Here is a 20,196-nt window from a genome sequence, read left to right on the forward strand (position 1 = left end):
AACAAAGGTGTTTGCCTAAACTAATATCTCGAGGCTTTGCCACTGCGCTCAAATGGACAGACAAGTTATTGTCTAAAAATTGGTTGCTCATTGTCAGTTTGCACTGTATGGTACTTTCCAGCGTAGCTTCTGTCTCTTCATTTGAGGCTTTTGGGCAACCCTCTTGGTAGTGTTAATTATAACTGTCCTGTCGGACATAATGGGTAAACGAATCCTAGGACATATCAGAGCAAAGGCAAGGTGCTATATTCCGCTGTCGTTGTTTACAGTCTTTGTCATCACCTGTTAGTTGGGACAATTTCAGGACATATTCCAAACTAGCAGAGCTTAACTGTTCATCACATTATAACATCAGCTGGTCACATATGTAAACACAAATGATTTAATCTAAGTGATGCGAAGATAAGAGGTGAGCAGTTTTTTGAGCTGATGTGATCCAACTTTAAAAAAAAACAAAGAAACTCAGAAATAAACTTTTAGGTAATGGTGATTCGTCGAACGAATTTCACTAAGAAACTTTTAGCGGTTTGTATAGGGATCAAACCGGCTGGAAAATGAGGCAACAGTTAGCCGTGTGGCAAAAGTTCGCACTAAATTATTGCAGTCTGAAGAATGAGTTTTTTTGACTTATTTGAAAAATCTGATAGAATTTGAGCTTGAGCTTGAACGACTGCCCATTTCGTAGTTGTTTTTTCATGATAGATCTCGGCTAGTATAGTTGCACAATAAACCACATATAGATGGCTATTTGAAATTACTTTACCATCTTTAATGTACAACAATTCAGTAGCTTCCGCTTTGTAAAGATCCCTACGGTCGGAAAGAAGGAAGTGTTACAATCGTTGTTGCCAGAGACCGACTGGTTACCTTGTGTGTTCGTCTTATTTATACAACCTTCTGATAACAGGGTTCGCCAGTTGGTTACGCATATACAATTTCAACAGGGCCAGTATAAAAATGATCGATTATTATCGAAGCTGCAAAAAGAGGATCGAAATTATTTTGACCCAAAAATACTGATTTCAGAGCCACAGTGCCTTTAGTAAAGTTGTTCCAATAATTATTCTTTCTTCCCTTAACAGTGAGAAATGAATCTAACTGTCAACATTGTAATGGACTTGTTGTGAAGTTTTCTATATATTACCTCTAAAAACCAATTGTTTTGAATTTTAACCGTTTGGAGTGATTTTCTACAATTTGTCAATGTTCTACAATAATGTTTGCTATACAAACCAAACAATTTCTTTGAACAAAGTTTATTTTTATCTCACACTAGCTGAACCGGCAAACATCGTCCCGCCCATTCTCATTTTTCGAATAATTCCAAACATTTTTAATTGATTCTACATGCATCGAAAGATTGACCGTGCGATTTGTTTATGGTCTGCAAATGTTATTGGGTATGGTTATTGGATACGTTCAAACTCAAAAGATAAATCGTTTACAATGATTGGTTTTATCAGAATGATAACATCCTTTCCTTTTGACTTCCGTACATCACATTGTTCCTATAAACACCCATATTTGGTGGTGTTCGGGTATTGTCTCATTTCGGAAACATCCATATTGGGTGGTATTCAGTCGTTATGGGCCGTTTTCCAGAAACCGGAGGTCGCCATTTAAGAATTCAAAATGGTGTCCAGAATCGACTCTTGGCTTCTAGTTATCATCCCGATTACGAAAATACACGTGGTATTCGATCATTTTAGGCTGTTTTGCAGAAACCGGAAGTAGTCATTGTGGATTTCAAAATGGTATGTGGAGTCATTTTTGGTCTCTATGCATCATCCTTGATCTGAAGAATACCCGTATTGGGTGCTGTTCGGCCATTTTTGGCTGTTTTCAGAACCCGAAAGCCACATTCTTGGAATGTTAAATGGTGTCTGAGGTCAATTAATGGCTTCTGTGCATTATCATAATTACGGAAATGCTTATATTGGGTGATATTATGTCACTTTCGATTGGTTTTCAGGACAGGAAGTCGTCATATTGGATTTAAAAATGGCATGCGAAGTCAATTTCTGGCCTCCGGGCAGGCCCGGATTTGGAGGGGGCAAATGCCCCGGGCCTCCCGATTCGAAGGGCCCCCCTAGTCCTTGGGCGACCTTTTCTTTATTTTTTGCTCGTCACCTTTCAGAACGTTACCTCTAAATGTTTTTAGAAAAGAGGGCCTCACAAACAAATTTGCCCCGGGCCCCCACCGTCTAAATCCGGCCCTGCCTCCGGGCGTCATCCTGGTTTGGTAAATAATAACATTGGATGGTATTTGACACCTGAAGTCGCCATCTTAGAATTAAAAATGGTGTCTGTGGTCGATCTTTACTTTTGTGTATTATTCTCAAGGATGACAGCTATCACTCGCGCTCACATGTTTCACAAGCCGATAGCTCATTTGATATGCCCATTTTTGAACAATTTTGTATGATGAACTTGAAGTCCTCAAGTAGTACTACAACATTGTCGAAGAGAGTATTGCTCGTACCCAAACACCGGAGCCGTGAGAGCAGATTTAAGAGAATTATCGCGACAATTTGTCAGAATGTCCACTCACAGCTCCGGTGTTTGAGTACGAGCAATAATCTCTTCGGCAATGTTGTAGTACTACTTGAGAACTTAACTTCAAATTCGTCATACATAGTTGTTCATAATTATGCTTATTAAGGGGTTATATACCTTTTTAGTTTTCAAAAAACCGAAAAAAAAATTCTTGTATTATCTACAAATACAACATCTTGAGAACATTTTCACAAATTTTCATAAAGATCTGAGCAATAGGAAAGTTAGAGCGATTTGCAGCGCGCCTCGCCACGGCCGCATAAGCTAAACTTGAAACTTTACACGCGATTATCTCGGAATAGTGAATTCCGAAAAATGACTTTGCCGTGATCCTGATTGCGGGGAAACTACTGAACCGATTTCCTTCATCTTTTTTTTTAATTTTCGTTATTATATTCGCCGGTACTTGAACGATCGCTTTTCGAAACATACAGTTACATTTTGCCGCAAAAAAATTTTAATGCAATTTTTAGCGCTCAAAACGTGCATTTTTTGGGAAAAATGTTCCCATTTGCACTGAAAACAAAAGACTCATTAAAGCGATCGTTCAAGGACCCGGCACACTTCTAAACTAATGAAATAATATGAGTTTTTTGATTTCGGTTGACCCGCTGAGTCTCTATCAGGATCACCGCAAGCCTCTGCAAAAAAATAGCGTTTCGGGGAAACGGCCATTACTTCAGTAATAATTGGTATATCTCAAAATCAAACATAATTTTTTGTTGTTGATAAACTGTACTTTCAGAAAAATACCCCTTTGATGCAATGAAAATGGTGCTATGCACTTAAAAATAGATTCAAACTTCCCTCATTTTTCTCGACCAAAAAGGTATATAACCCCTTAAACGAGCTATCGGCTTGCGAAAAAAATTAACGCGAGTGATTATTCTGGTTTCAAAAAAGCCAAATGGGGTGGAAATCGGTCATTTTGGGCTGTTTTTTAAAAACCAGAAGTCGCCGTCCAATATACGGGGGACGATTTTTAGCTTCTGTATATCATTACGATTCCGGAAACCGTACCGTAAAACCGTAAAACGGAGTGATCCAATCTTGAAAAATGTTATTACAAGTCTTTGATAACATTCAAAATTCATGTACAAAAAAATTTCCCGGATAGTTCAATAGTAAACAAGTCCTCCAAACTCATTCATGGGTTAGAAGCACTGTTGTCAGTTTGTTAGAAAAATAACAAAATGGAGGTTCGAGTTCAGAACATTTCCAGGTGCCGAAAAACTTTGTCTATGGAAGCCACTCCCGGTTCGCAAATTTACGGGGCGAATAGCAACTACGTCTTAGCGAATATTTTTACACAAAAACAAGGATATTTGAGAAATGCAGTCATATTTCCCATGTAAAAGGACGCCTGAAAAAGGTTTTGTACATTCTCTGCCCATTTTCGTCACGACTAACGAACAAAAAGGTTCAAAAAAGGAACAAGAAAACTGGATCCACTCCGCCTGATGCAAGACGCAGTTATGTTATGTAGAAAAAACTGTCGTTCGTTAAGTTGCCTCGAAATATGGAATCAACTCTCAGCTACCATCAGAGGAACAAGCTATGAGCTATTAGCTAAAAAAACTTCACGAATATCTGGTATAGTTGCTGTGTTATGCCTGACAGGAATTAACAAAGACATCAACAACCCAAAAGAAATGGACCATGATTCCAGTTCTACCATCACAAAGTGACCCTGAATCGGAAGAAATGCTTGACCCAAACCCGAATCCTTCCGTTCCTAATGAGGATTCTGTAAGGACATATCCATAAGATAATATGACATGTATGAAGTAATAAACTGAAAATATCCGCTATTTAAATATATTTTAACTTTTTTTGCATCTCATATTAATAAAGATAAGGCAATTGTTCATCCTGTTTCTTCAGAGTAAAATTCAAATCTTTCATCAGAACAAGAGAAACGCAGTCGACTGATGAGTGTTTCTATTCGCCCCACTGTGCGGTGAATAGAAACTTGCAACATTTATTTCAATAAAAAAAACTTACACTTCAAAGTATATCGAAGACTGTTTCTATTCGCCTCGTTTTACGGTACCCATATTGGGTGGTATTTGGACACTTTTAGAAATAATTTTTGCTACCAAAAACATCCACACGCCAAATTTGGTTTCATTTGTCTGATTGGTTCTCGAGTTATCGCTGTTTTGAAAAAATTAGTAGGAAGGTGGTATTCAAGACACGAACGCATGACGTTGACTACCGTGTTCTTATATTTCATTAAAACAAATAGTAGAAGGAATTGCAACGCTTCTTTTACAAAACTTCGAGGCACCAAAAGGTGCCAGTTGCCGATTATTCTTGTTTACTGGTTAGTCCGTCCAGAGTTTCAGCCATTTTAGTATTTTGCAGTAGCCATGTACTACTAACAGCCACCAGCATTACGGGTGAAACCGGCACGAGATGACCGGTACTATTTTGTTTTTCCTCCTTTCAGCTGCTAACACCTAGCGTCCGTATGTAACCGGTACGGTTTAGTAATTAAACTGATGGAGTGAAATGTTTGAACGGTACCTTTTATACCAAGGCTTCGTCAGTTAGTTAGAAAGAAGAAGGGGCTAAGTAGGATTGGATTGACAAGGAAGGCAAATAAACATCGGAAACAGAAAGTGACAACAACAATAACAACAAAGTCAGATCGATTGTATCCGTTAGTGTCGACTGTGCTTGGGAAGAGAGGTAGTGACTGGCTGCGTGGTATGATTTAGACAATCGATATTAATTACCAATTTTCTTTAAGACCGCAGCAATTTCTGTTCGATTGATGCCAAAACCTCGAAAACCTGATTATAAATGACTGAGAAATAAGCGTTCAAAACCTGACCACTTTTCCCTAGTTTTCCCTGGTTGAGTTACTAGATTTTCAAATTCAGGTGCATAAGTTCGATATAGACGCTAGTCAACGTCAAAACTTCCACAAGGCAGTGTGCGTGTGGATCACCCACACGGGCTTGCATGGAACATGGCGCAACTAAACCAACTTTAAGAATTTGTTCACCAAGAACAATCATGATTTAAATTACATCAAAAAACTTTGATTGAATTCAAACATATGTACTATCGCAAAATATGTATCCTTTTTCGAGTGTATAAATTTTTTAAGCCGAGAAATCAATTATTTAGAACTCGTTTATAGAAAACATTCAAGAGATCCAAAGCTATTGAAATCTAACTTTTCGAAAAATTCATCCACTGAAACAAATACGCCGTCTTCAAACATAAATATTCGTACATAACACTATGCAAAGGATTATAAATTTCAGATTCCAGCATTCCCAGGACGATTTTATTTGGAATTGCTGTACGTTCATCTCTCACTCTTATAAGTTCTATTTTATGTTTCGAATAAGCACAAGTTGTGTACATGTTATTTTGAATAGGAACATGCTGTGTTTGCTGCTTGCATGCTATGTAACTTTATCTCGAATACCGACAACTAAGAGAAATGTGATCTTCAGAAAAGTTTTTCAGGAACTTTTGAAGGCATTTATTTGGTTCACAGTTTGTTCGAAATTTGACTGCAACGTGGCGCTGTGTGCATGTAGTTTTTTAGTATTTTGAACCTTAATCGCTTCCATTTAGAAAGTTATCGTCTTCAGCGAAGTTGTTCAGAGGGTCAAGAGATTTTATTTGATTTACAGTTTGTTTTTGAATTCAACCGCAAGTAGGCGCTCGTGTGCATGTAGCTTTGAAAATTTTGATCATCACTTATTTCCTGCGGTCTTAAAGAAACTTGTTCAGAAGATCATGTGGAAAACTTTGTTGAAGACCACTGTTTTCTAGAAGGATGGAATCGTAGTATAATAAACCAGGATCAAAATATGAAGAATTGCGTCACACTAGCACCACATAGTGGTGGAATTCCGTACTTAACTTCCCACCATCCAGAAGCCCTTGACATTCTGAACAACTTCGCTGCAGACCGCAGCATTCTAGATAGTAAGAATCACGGGATGAGTTAAGGTCAAAATATGAAGAATTGCGTTCACACTAATGGCACGTAGTGACAGAATTCTGCACTGAACTGTTGATCAAAACGAAGCCCTCGACCTTCTGAACGAATGTGCTAGAAACTGTAACTTTCCAGTTGTAAACTTGATGGGCAATCAAGTCATGATTTATCAGGCAATTAGAGAAATCTTCCTCAGAAGTAGCTGAAAACTTGCTGACAATTTTTCGCTGCTAGATGACACCGCTAGGTAGATTAATACGGGTATTATAATACTTTCTTGTCTCTTAGAAACGTGATAAAAACGTAATGCTTTGCGTGATAAATTCGAGTGATGAAAACGAACCGTGAAAAAACGAACCGTGATAAAATCGACACGTCACTGTACAATATAACCACGAATTTTAGGTACGGCTCCGTTCACTGACGTCATCAATATTCAAGCTGCGGTTAGAGCGGATTTATTAAATTGCATTTCTTGCTAGAAAAAAAAAGACTTTGACAAGTGTTATACATTCTTAGGAAAAATGTAGTTAATTGGCAATTTTCAAATTTTGTACGACGGCCAGTAATTCCCCCTCATAATGACATCCTTACGAGTTCTGCCGAAGCTATCTCGATAAATAAAGGTCTTCTTTGTATAGATCTTTACGAACGTTCTACTGGTAATGATAAAAGTTTCATTTGCCCGAAATGGGTGTTTGTATGCTTAAGATACCAACATATCTGCCATATCTGACATCATATGCATATCTGCCCATAATTCAAAAATTGGCTAGTATGTCATTTTTACCAAAATGGAGAAAACAGTTTCTCGTGATGGTACACACCCTAAACAAGGTCCCTACGGAAGCCGACTGTCAAAAAATGCATTTGAAAAGGCAGCAAACGGGAAACAATTTTGGCTAATATCCAAAATAATTGAGATTTTGGCTAATATCCAATATTCAATATGAACCTGTGCCATGTTCACGAAACAGTGTATTATTACTGAACTGTGTTTCTCCTAACTTTCGAAAGTGTGTTGTAGCTTGGTGGTTACCGGCGACAGATTAGCGATCGTAAGGCCCTTGCATCAAATTTGACCTTTCCACGAAGAATATTTGATGCTACAAGAATTTATTTGTTGTACTGCGAAACCCAGTGATCAAAACATGTGACTGTTTCCTTCTGTTATAAATCTTTACATTCAAAAAAATGATATTCAGCTCTTTGATTATGAGTAATATTAACAAAGAGAATATTCAGGTTTCATTTTGGATTTGATGAGAAAAAATAGGAAAGTGGATTGTGAGATGACCATGAATAATAATATTTTCGCTATATTATTATATTGCTGCACGTAACAATTGTCTCGTCGTCCTTTTCATCCTCACTTGTGCTTCCGTGTTGTTTTAATAAAATTAAAACCATTTTCATCACCAACGAGTACGATATAATTCAAATCGTATGGATATTAGCCAAATTGCACACCGTTTTGTCAACTAACCTTTCGTCCATAATTAAAAAACAGCTACTGTGTTAAAAATACGTGGCGGATGGAATTTTTCTACAGATTTCTCTGCTTCAACTCAACGGCAAGGTTCCAGCATATATGAAGGGTGATATACTCAATAAAAAAGTTGTCATGAACAGTCAAAATATGTTGTACCGACAAAAAACTTTCAAATGCGTTTTCTCGATTTGATGCCTATGGCATATTAGCCAATTTTTGAATTATGGGCAGATATGCTTCGGCAATTTATGGTATCACGTTTCACGTTCACACTAATGTGACATGATTTTCCGATTCATTGTAGCTGGACCCCATAATGGTGGAAAGCAAAAAGGTCACATGTCCTTGCGGCCACAACTTTATCCACTTAGTGTCGCTTGTCACCATCAGCAAGCACCAACTAACAGTGTAACGCGTCCTAACCAGATTGCCGGCTACATGAAGCATTCCGGTCCGGAATCACGTCACACATCAGTCAGCATTCCAGTTCATTTCATACGACATGTCGTTCTTTCGCATCGCTGATGCTCACAGCCACGCACCCTCTTCTCGTTTCCATTCACTTCCATTACGCAGAACAGGAAACGAAGACATAAAACCACACATAGGCAGGCACCCACAAGAAAGGCCTTTTCCGAGCATCTGTGTCACTTCTGAATATTACGGATGGCTGGGCAGCTTCAAAGAAGCGGAAGCCCTTTTCCCATCTCTAGCGGCTGCTTCCATTTTGGTTAGATGGCGTAGACTCCATTTCTAAAAAGGAACGACTCGACCAAATTCTTTTTTTGAGTAATGCAGTATAAACTTATGTAAATTGGCATATTCAATTTTATTTTACGGTTGCGCTCATGTCATAATCATCTGCCGATATGAACCCAAAAACACGTAACAGCTATGATTCCTAGCGAATATTACGTATGAAGAGAAGGGACTAGCGGAAATGGATCCCGAACATGCGGTTCGGTTTTAGCGGTTGTGCAGCGATGTCAATGCGACCTCGTACGTAACAACAAAGAACTGCCGAAAGGTGTCCTACGTCACTAGGGGAGAATTGAACAGAAACAGCTCTCGGAGATAAATCGTGTCTTCCTGATTGACCCAATTTTCCGCCCAGGATGAAACCCATACCTAGTGATGTGGACAGAACAGTGCCAACAGCCAGCGGTTTCACCAGAGGAAATGTGAAGTGAGCTTTCCCGCTTGCCCATGGCGATTTTGCTCAAATAGTACAATAAAAGGACACTCATACACATTTGGAGTGCCTATTGCTGATTGTATGAGGGAGAAAGAACGAAAAGGAAACGAGGAACGGTGGTGGAGTGAAGTCGGGCAACGAAAGCTAAGGTTCATTCAATTATTGATAGGACGAGGATGTGAAAACTGGGAAAACCGAGCAGCAGGCTGTTTTGAGCGGTGCTCGCCCATTTGGCGTCGCCATCTAGTAGCATCGCCGCATCGGGACAAATTTGGAGAAAATTTTCACTTCGGAGAGAGTTTGTCGTTTGCTCTCTTCTTGAGAAACAGCTGGGTTGGCAGTTAAACCGCATTAGCCGAACTAACATTAGAATGCGTGTACGGACTTTACTAAGAGATTGTCAAATTTTCGTCTAATAATTTAGCTGAATATAATAAGAATTTTAACTCTGGCACGTAAACATAGGTTCAAATTAAATTAACGTGAAAATAGTTAATAATGAATCAACTTTGTGCACATCCGAAAAACATATCAAACCAAATAAACACGAGCAAGTTTGGCAACGCTGCTCTGGTTACACTCCCAAAATGGGGAAGAGAAAATGAAAACATAAATGCCGAGGTTATTGAATCGGGTTCAGCTCAGCATAAGCGAAAGGACAGACATGCACAGCGGGGAAGCAAATCGACGGCAGAAAAAAACTCACTGCAGATAAAAAAAGACACAGCAATAATAAATACCAGCACAATCGGATGCACTACACCTACAACTTCGCAAAAAAAATGTTACATAAAAATCCCTTCAAATACCTTTTAAAAGTTATGCTCGCGCCGCTAAACCGGATGCAGCAGTCTTATAAGAATCCGTTATCCGTGTTCACTGGCAAAATTTGACCTTCGTAGTTACGTTTGTTTCTAGTCCTTCCAAAAAACCTTTGAATCTGAACTGCGCAAAGTTTTTGTAACAACACAAACAGAAAGCAAAGCACACAGGGTATATATAACTTGCGTTTCTTTTCGGGTATTTTTAGATCACCCACAACAGGACACCACTACAAGAACAAGAATTATTTCGCAGCACTTTACGCTAAGCTTTCGGAAATTTTCCTTTGTTTTCCACCAGTTAGAGCGCAATTTTGTCGCACTTTCATCCGAAGTGTACAGAAAAAAAACAGACACTAATTAAACCGTATTTGTTTTCTTTTTTCCTCTCTGACCTTACACGCCTCGTAGAGATTACCCAAAAACTCTGCCCGTATCGATGTTCGATTTTTCCTTGTTATGTAGTAGGTTGGCGTCTTGAACTAAACCTTTATGTTTTTGTCGCACAGTTACGATCCTTAGGCTGTTCGATGTTGTTTACTGCAACTACGGAAGGCTTAGCTGCTAAGCTGAAGAAGCAGTCTTAATAATCCGAAATTTCACAGAAAAATAAATCACTCCGGGATTGCCCAGCTGAGTATTTTTTCAAGAAAAACAAAAAAAATCTTCGCATTTATAGCGACCCTGGTAGACCCCCAAGGGCTGTTCCCGTGCGTACGTGTGCTTCGCCGTAAGCAGACAGAAGTGAACTGCCTGCCGTGGTACGCTAGAGCTGGCTGTCTGATTTGGTGGCTCGGTCGTCCGCTGCCTGCCGCAGAGGGATGCATGCGGATATAGGATAGTCCCAGACGGAGACCGAACTCGGAGAGCGAGAGTAATGGCAGATGGATCCATCGTCTCAGCTGGCTCCGATTGTCAGTTTACAAGTTGGAAGCTTGCGAGCAAAACAAACCGGCCGTTGATAGGCAGCGGAAGATGATAGAAAGCGCACGAGCGAAGGTAAAAATATTCAAAGGATTGCGTCTTCGATAGGTTTTAAGCTAGATGAGGTTTTATGCAAGCTTTTATGCAATTCCGCTTGCATTATGGGTAAGCTGCAGTATGGGGTGGTCTTTAACTACGTGGTATTTTTTGATTATTTACTTTACTCTATTACCCCCTTGGTCGTTCATGCTCTACAATTTTATAAAGTTTCATTTTAACTCTAAATACAGTTATAGATATAGGTATGATTAAATGCACCCTCGAATTTACGTATTTCACACACATTTTACCTCGATTTTGAACACATGTCAATCATATCAGTGAATTACTTGACCATGAATTCAGGGTTAGTCAAACAAAAAAATCCTCCGTGAGATGGAGATTAGTCTCTTAGTTTAGGAAATCATGGCAAAGTTTAATATCAGATCACGACCTATCATGTACAACTTTTAGCGTTTTATTCATGGAACATAGGTAAGCAGTTTTTACAAGTGCTATTCATGAGCTAAATTCCCCGTGCGTGGTCTTTCATGGTCTTTGACAAACCCTCTCGTCACCCTCTTTATGACCACGTGGCTTAGGAACGGCTCCTACAGCTGTTACTCAAAAACATTGTTCCTTGGGCAATCAGTGAAGCTCTTCGACGAGTTAGTTGGTGAAGGTAATTTTGGAAGTCACGGCTACATCCGATAAGTTCAGAGGCTCTAGGCAGAATGCGATGCGAACCTAAAATTTCCAACGAAAGCGGTCCCCACTTTAATCCTGAAAAAATAATCATATTGCGATGTGCGTGAAAGGATGATCATGCGTCAAATTGACTCCCGCCTTTCAAATGTTTGAAAATGCAACTTTTTCTTAATAAATTGTCAACGAATGGTCATTACTAGGGTGGTACAAAAAATAAATGTTAGCTCCCATACACTTTTCGTGTTCCTTATGGGTCCCATAACAACTGTGTAACTTTTCAGATCGATCGGTGAAACGCCCGATTTGCGTCCGATTTTTAAAGTTTCCATACGATTTTATATGGGAAAATTCATTTTTTCAAAACTTATTCTCTAGAAATTCCCAGTTGGGTCCTAAAAATATATCGATACATGATATTTGTAGGAAATTTTCCTGGGAAAAACTCTTCTGAAGACCGTAAGGCGCTAAGATGCTGGTAGAAATAGCTATTCATCCCAAACTGATTGAATGTCTGACGGACGGCTCACAATTGAAATTTCCAGAAACACTGCTACAGCATGCTGTTATTGCAGACTTGCTTAAGTATGAGAAATAATTTCGCGTGGAATTAATTTTCAAAGTGTGATTTTTGCTCATAGTATCTTCGGGGAAGCCTCCAAGATAAATTTAAGCGATATCATTGCTTATCACATGGTTGAATTTGCAACAGCAGCATGCTGCAGCAGTAAAATTCAATGCAACTTTTTCTTTATGAATTGTCAACGAATGGTCATTACGGTGTTAACACATCGATTAATAACGAAAACCAGAATTCAGGATTTAAAATTTCTTCATTGATTGAAATTGGTAAGACGGTGGCCTAAATTTTGATACATTGCCAACTACAATTACAAATTCTTTTTTGTTTTCTTCGTCCTAATGAATTTATTGATTTGAAACACTAAACGATGCTTCCTTGTTTACATTACCCAATTGCAGACAAACGCAGAAACTTCAAGGAATTCTTTATTTGTATTAATACACTTCTCTCCTTACTTGCGTGTTCTTCCGCAGTCCGCACCCCTCCCCACCATCTCTTCCTAATGCCCACGTAGTTTAGGAACGACCCCTTCTCAGGTTTCGGCTCCTTGATTGAAAGTGCAAGCAAAAATCGCGCAAGTTCTTGCATGAAAGCTAGCTTTTAAGTTACACTGTAAAAAAAATCACGTCGAACTAAAATGATTTGCTGTTGAATTCTCACTACTTGCCTAACATTTCAAATTGAAACGAAAATCTTTCGAAATATAATAATGCAAAGAACGATAAAATCAACTGCAAATCACTTCATTTTCTGTTGTTATGTTCATCTTTGTTGATACGCTCATGTCTTAGATACAGGAGGTCGGTCATTTGGACATTATCAGCTAATCACAATAAATTCAAAATATTTCTTTTTATTTTAGATTTTACAGTTTTATTTTATTTTGGATTTTTAATTAGATTACAAGATGAGCCCTGTCAATGTATTGGTGCAATCGATTTCAGTATCTGTAGAAAAAAGTTGTTTATTGTTATTCCAATATCAAAGATTCAATAGAACTTACGCTCAAATGAATTGTTGAGCTCTGGGTAAATGTGTTGATTGCGTCGTTCGCCTCAGGGGAGTACAAACGTCAAAATTTTGTCTACTGATCATGAACTCACAAGGTGTCGAAATTTCATTTAAAATGCTTCCACAAAATATCTTATTCATTGAAGGTGCACATTGTATTGAAAACAAACGTTGAGTCTTGATTTTTCACATCTATATCTATGTATTTTTTCGAGAATAAGTTAATGAACAATCATGGGACGTTGACTCTATTTCAACTGTTTTAGGGCAAACCAACCAAAAAGTGGGTACCAGAATCGCTTGTACCAGAATCAATGAGTGGTAGATGAATAATGTATGGTGTTTGACAGCCACAAGAGCTCCCAGGTTTGCCTCCGTCACTATTTGTGTTTCGTATTATGTTTTTGACGTTTGTCAATTGGAATTGCAGCTGTAATTCAACTGATTTAAACAGTGGTGCAAATTCAAGAGATTTTCATTATAGTATGATGATGATTTCCATTAAATAGTATTCAACGCAAGATCATTTCATTGAAAAGTGTTTATCTTTGTGTAATCAACACTAAATCACTTCAACGTTCAGTGTGACGTGACGAATTGAGTCAAGTGCAAAAACATTTGAAGTAATCGTGCCATTTATTTACAGTGTACGCAGCAAACAAGTTTAAGGACTTCTTCATGATAAGGCGAAGCGTTGCCTCGTTCTTCTATTTATTTTCGCTCTAATCACGAAATAGTACGGTTTTGCAAAACTTCATTCAAATGAAATTGTTTCTTGAAAAAGCAAAACCTCGGTTCTACATTCCGATTCGGAACTTGACCTTCTGTTTATTTATACACAGACTTCGCAGCCGACAGTTTAGTGTACAGGACAATTGCGGGGCTAGCGCTACGATCCTACTGACACTAACAGTCTCTCCCGAGCCGAGGCTCGAACCTACGACGACTGGATTGTTAGGCCAGCATCGTACCTCGAGACTAGAGTGCCTGTAAATATATAGAGTGGCGACACTGTCAAAATTGGAATAAATAGTAGGAGGGTGGTATCTGGGATACGACCGCATAGTTGACGTAGGACTACGATAGTTTTATATTTCCCTTTGAGGCTCTGTTTGATTTGAGCTCGTTTTGCTTTTGGCACGGTTCGATTTTGGCACACATGTGCCAAAACGAGCGATTATGTCTAAACAGATTTCTTAGTCTTCTTGATTATTTCAACCAATTTAAGCTCAAAAGAAAGGTATTTTGGTTCTTATGTTGCCGAAGCGAATGACCGGAATCGGTAAAACGGTTCCTGGAACATGACCGGAACTTGTGCCGGTAATATGTATAATGATCATGATCTAAGCAGTACTAAGCCTCTAATCACTCGGGTAGTAATATCAAGTATCTAGGTCATCAGCCTCAATTCATCAAGCGACACCTCAAACGACTTGGAACTAATACTAGTTCATTGGTGAAAAAATCTATGAAAAAACGTCATGAAAAGAGAACCGTTCATTTTTGGCAAATTCTGCCATGTCGTGTTTGGCAAAATCGAACGGGGTCTGTGTTTTGATTATTTATTTGCAGCACTCTATTTTAAACCAAAAATCACAGGAAGGTTGTATGCAAAGCCACGACCGCAAGCTTGAAGTAGAATACTTTTACAAGAAAGATAACTCGGTTGCTTGCGTGTCAGTCATTTTTTCTAGTAAATAAACGTTGACCGTTCATTGGCAGTATTGTAATTTCTTTTTGTTTGATATTTTGAATGAAGCTCATTGAATATTTTTAAATTTTGTGCAAATGAGAAGTTGAAGTGCTGCCGAGTTGTAATATGCACATCTAATTCGACATCATTAAACGGGAACGGAACAAAGGCTACGGTTATGCAGAACGCGAATGACGGCGCGATGCGATTCGCCTTACCATGGTGAAATGTACAGCTCTTTTTAAGGCGAAGTAGAGCTATACATTTCAACACATTTCGTCTTGCCGAATCGCATCGCGCCGTTATTTGCGTTCTGCATAACCGTAGCCAAACACTAAGCGACGCACGTTACACGTAATAATAGTCAGAGTATGCATGTAGATGAAGATAATTAACTTTGGATTATAGCGCAAAACGAGAAAATATCAACTCTTTAAATATTCATTTTTGTTCTTCAAATTTCTGTTGTTCAATTTAATAACCGATGAAATGCCTGTTTATTATCTGATGAAGTTCTTATATAGGCCAAATGATTCATTCCCAATTTACTAGGTCCATAACTCTGCCGACCGTGCTTGGGAAAGCAATCGTATAACGACCAATCAGAGGTCGAATTTTGTGTTTTGACAAGGCTTAAGGATTTTCAATAGTATAATAGTTCGAAAAATAAAATTGCAATTTCATGTATCTGGTAGGAATCTTAGAAAATTTTCTAATCGATTGCTGCAAAAACGAAGGCAATCCATCGAAAACTAACCGATTTATAAGCATTTGAAATTGGACATATATCTCACTGTTTTCAGCTTTAGATTTTCATTTCACATCCCTATGTAGCCGAACTTCCTGAGAGAAGTATTCTACTTCAAAAGTATTCTCTTCAACATTGATGAATATATTTCATTCTAATACAGTAAATTTTCTTTAATACGCGAAAAGGCAAGGTTCTATACAGACCTAAATTGAGTACGATTTAGTAGAAATTAAACAATATTTATTTGTCTTGTAAACGATGGCTCACTCTCCGATCACCAAGCGGCAAAGATGTCACATAATAAAATTTTCCTGCAGTTACAAGTTCGTGTAAAAAATAACGATAAAAATTACAGTTTTTGAATAAAAAAATTTATGTTTACAGAAAATTTAAAATGGACATGAGAAAAACAGAGTGTAGAGTTCAAAAATAAACAACGCATTTTATCTGTACAATGAAGACCACACCCCCCCCCCCCCTAATGAAATACCCTGATATCTGCCTCAACCGGCACGTACAGAATTTTGCTGTCCCCGGTGGTGCATCGTATTTTGCGGCACCCGAATAATCATATTGAATTCTGATCAGGCTTCGAAATGGTCACGGTAGAACCACTTTTTACTGCGATAATTGTCTTCTTCTTCTCCTGACGCTACCAAGGCTCGCTGTCTGAATACATTCTAAAACACACATGTCAAATGAGTATCGCCATCACGACGGTATTTTCCTCAAACGTATTTTGACATTTTTTCTAGTAATGAGAATTACGCACGTTGAGTGCATGTATTCTGGAAATTATTTATATCATTGATCTTGTAATAATATTTCGTATCATAAATGAACGAAGTAGACAGAAATAGGCCGAAATAACATCGCTTAACGATTGACAGTGTGCATTTCTTTGATACGCGAGTGTCAAACCCGCGAGTGTACGGTGCTTATTACCGGAGTCACCTCACGGTGAAATATTTTTCACTCTCACGCTCACCTCACTTTTTTAGACCTATTCCCGGTTCCACCTCAAGTGAGGTGACAAAAATCTCCTACAAGGAGTGAGAATGACGGTGAAGTGAAATTGAGAATAGGACAAGTGAAATGAGATTGTTTACCAGCTCAAAAATCTCGAACTCCCAGAAAGTCGTTTTTTCCTTTTTTTTTAGATAACACCAGATCTTGACATGTTCTGCATTTCTAAAACATTTGGCATCAAAAAAAATGTTTTTTTCGGTATCGAAAATTTCCTGAACTAGTTTGCATTTTTTTCATCGTGCAAAAAAATGATAATTTGACCGCTATAAGGCACGGAACAAATTCTGATTCGTTTCGTTACTGAAGAAAAAATCCAATATTTACCATTAGAGCACAAATCAATCAACTTATGGCATCTTCGTGGAATCATTTCACCGTTAAAAATGGTCGTGAAATAATTCCACGCGAAACGTCGCTTTTTCTGTTTCCACTTCACTCATATGACACTCATAATAACCCAGATTCCGCGGCAGATGTCACTTTGCGACGTTTTTCTCACTTACGTGAGTCCCGTAATAGGATTTTGTTCACTTCACTCTGATTTCACCGTGAAGTGACTCCCGTAATAAGCACCTACATATACGAAACAAGAAGAAGAAGAAGACAATTCAAACAACAATTCGATTGCATTCCAGTTCGCAAAACGATACCTACGCGTTAACCCAACACGCCCCACTGTGCGTCGACAACGGCAATGTAGTCTTCACTTGGCCTGGCTGCACACAAATGACGAGTGACTAGTGCTCTATTCAGACTTTGCTCGGTGCCGTACTGTTGCCTGTGCCAGCAGTATTTTCCTTCAAGACATCAATTTTAATAACATTCTGACAGCAGAACGTAAAACTGTCTGAGAGTGGAGGTGGTTACGAACTTTCCGAAAAAACTTCACCTTCAAGAAATCAATATTGTCTAGGCTCATAGAAGCAAACGTTAGTTGACCTATTGGGACGGGGTGGTTCTATCATTTTTTTTTGCCATTGCTATACGGGATATAACAGCAAACAGTTGGTGTCTATTCATGAAGTCTGTGCCAGGGGTGCTCGCATGTAATTGGTACATTGTTCGTAAAAATTCGACCTTGAAACTTTTATTAAATTTTCACTGTTAAACAATGAAATGATAATGATAACTGAGGAATCACAAAATTGTCCATCATTTTATGAATCCAACGACATATTGATTATTGTAATCCATCATGTGGTTACATCAGCATTACCGTTTGAAATCTTTCATTCCAACGTTACAACTTGGTTTCAGTTTCCGCAGAATGTATCTCGATATAGTGCGGTTAGACGTAGTCCTACGTCAAAATTATCTGTCAGTGTCATTCCAATTGAGCAAACAACCTATTAAACACGTGTGGGGAAAAAAGAAAGGATGTTCAGTGTTACCAGTGTTAACAGCGTTACTTTGGATGACATGGCGCCACTCTAGTTATATATAGGCACTCTACTCGAGACCATCTGGGAGATAACATTGTTTCCTAATGTCCATAAAAAAACTGTAGCAATGGATTACTTCTATTCTCATTTACTTGAATTTTTCAGCCGTGGACAGAAAAACTAGTTACCGGAAAACTATGCGCAAGAGCGGTTCGTCTCTGAACACAATACAGGTTCTCCGTCGGTATGGTCCGATGGAAAACCTCTATTGTCATTTAATACGAAATCTACGTTTCACGTACAATAACCACAATTATAGCCAGCACCATGAAATTGTTTTTTTCCAAGTAGCATTAAACTTATTGTTATTTTTTGAAAAATTCAAAAATGTCAATTTTTTTACGTTTTACGAATATTCTATCGTAAAACCTATCCAGCAGCACTGCTAAATATTGTTTACTTCCTACCACTTCCACTGCAAAATATAATTCACCTTAAATTTTCGGTAGTGTTATCTACTTTGACAGATATATTTGAAATACGATATATGTATCTTCTTCTATACCTATAAAAATGCAGTTCGGTCTGTCTGTCTGATCCATATAGGCCCGGAAACTACCGAACCGATTGACGTTAAAATTTGTATGTAGGGATTTTAGGGGCCGAGAAAGGTTCCTATGATGGTTTGAGACCTCTCCCTTTCCTGGAAATGAGGGGTCCCATACAAACGAAACACAAATTTCTGCACATCTCAAAAACTAACCAAGCAATTGGAACCAAATTCGGCATGTGGATGTTTTTAGGAATAATAAATATGTCCATATTGGTTTAACACCCCTCCTTCTTCTAAAAGGGAGGGGTCCCATACAAATGAAACACAAATTTCTGCACATCTCGAGAACCAACCAAGTAAATAGAACCAAATTTGGTAGGTGGATGTTTTTAGAGGTAATAAATATATCCATAATGGTTTGACACCCCTCCCTCTTCTACAACGGAGGGGTCCCATACAAATGAAACACGAATATCTCACAGCTCGAGAACCAATCAACCAAATACAACCAAATTTGGTATGTGAATGTTTTTAGAGGTAACTAATATGTCCATAATGGTTAGACACCCCTCCTTCTTCTATAAGGGAGGGGTCCCATACAAATGAAACCCAAATTTCGCACAGCTCGAGAACTAACCAACTAAATGGAGCCAAATTTGATAGGTAAATGTTTTTAGGGGTAACAAGTATATCCATAATGGTTTGACACCCCTCCCTCTTCTATAAGGGAGGGTCCCATACAAATGAAACTCAAATTTCGAACAGTTCGAGAACCAATCAAGCAAATATAACCAAATTTGGCAAGTGAATGTTTTTAGGTGTCCCTAATGTTTCGATACCCTTCCTTCTTCTGGCATGTCTCCAAATACCATTTCGAAATCTAAGATGGCGACTTCCGGTTTCTGAAAAACAGCGGCAAATGACCAAATACCACCCAATATGCGTATTTCCGGAATTGTTATGATGCACTGAAGCCACAAATCGACCTATCTACCTCAGACAACATTTTGAATTGTAAGATGGCGACTTCCGGTGTCTGGAAAACATACCACGCAATGTGGATATTTCCGGGATTGTTATGATGCACTGAAGCCACAAATCGACCTCAGACAATATTTTGAATTGTAAGAAGGCGACTTCCGGTGTCTGGAAAACAATCAAAAATGACAAAAAACCACCCAATATGAGTGTTTCTTTAACCAGAATGACACTCAGGGGTTAGAAATTGTCTCCAAATGCCATTTTTAAATCCAACATGGCGACTAACGGTTTCTGAAAAATAGCCAGAAGTGATGTGTATGTGTATCACCGGATCCAGAATGATGAAAGGAGCTAAAAATTGACCTCAGACTCCAAACTCGCGGGAAATATTTTTCTTTGAGCAATTCCATTTCAAAGTCGCTCATAAAAGCTTCTGCCAAAAGTGGTGACAATTTATTGCCCATACTGAGCCCAAATGTCTGCCTGAAAAACCTGCCCCTAAATGAAAAATAGT

General features: G+C 38.5%; 1 protein-coding gene across 3 annotated transcripts in view; it reads right to left on the minus strand.

Annotated features, from left to right (window-relative positions):
- Positions 1–10,777, minus strand: part of LOC129720023 (E3 ubiquitin-protein ligase goliath) — a 194,575-nt gene extending 183,798 nt beyond the window's left edge. For all 3 annotated transcript variants that reach the window (XM_055671435.1, XM_055671433.1, XM_055671434.1), the window contains exon 1: positions 10,020–10,777. The gene's annotated coding sequence lies outside the window, so the exon portion shown is untranslated. The remainder of the gene's footprint in view (positions 1–10,019) is intronic.
- Positions 10,778–20,196: the final 9,419 nt, after the last annotated feature.

This window comes from Wyeomyia smithii, chromosome 2 (genome assembly GCF_029784165.1).
Source record: "Wyeomyia smithii strain HCP4-BCI-WySm-NY-G18 chromosome 2, ASM2978416v1, whole genome shotgun sequence".
NCBI classification, from domain to species: Eukaryota; Metazoa; Arthropoda; class Insecta; order Diptera; family Culicidae; genus Wyeomyia; species Wyeomyia smithii.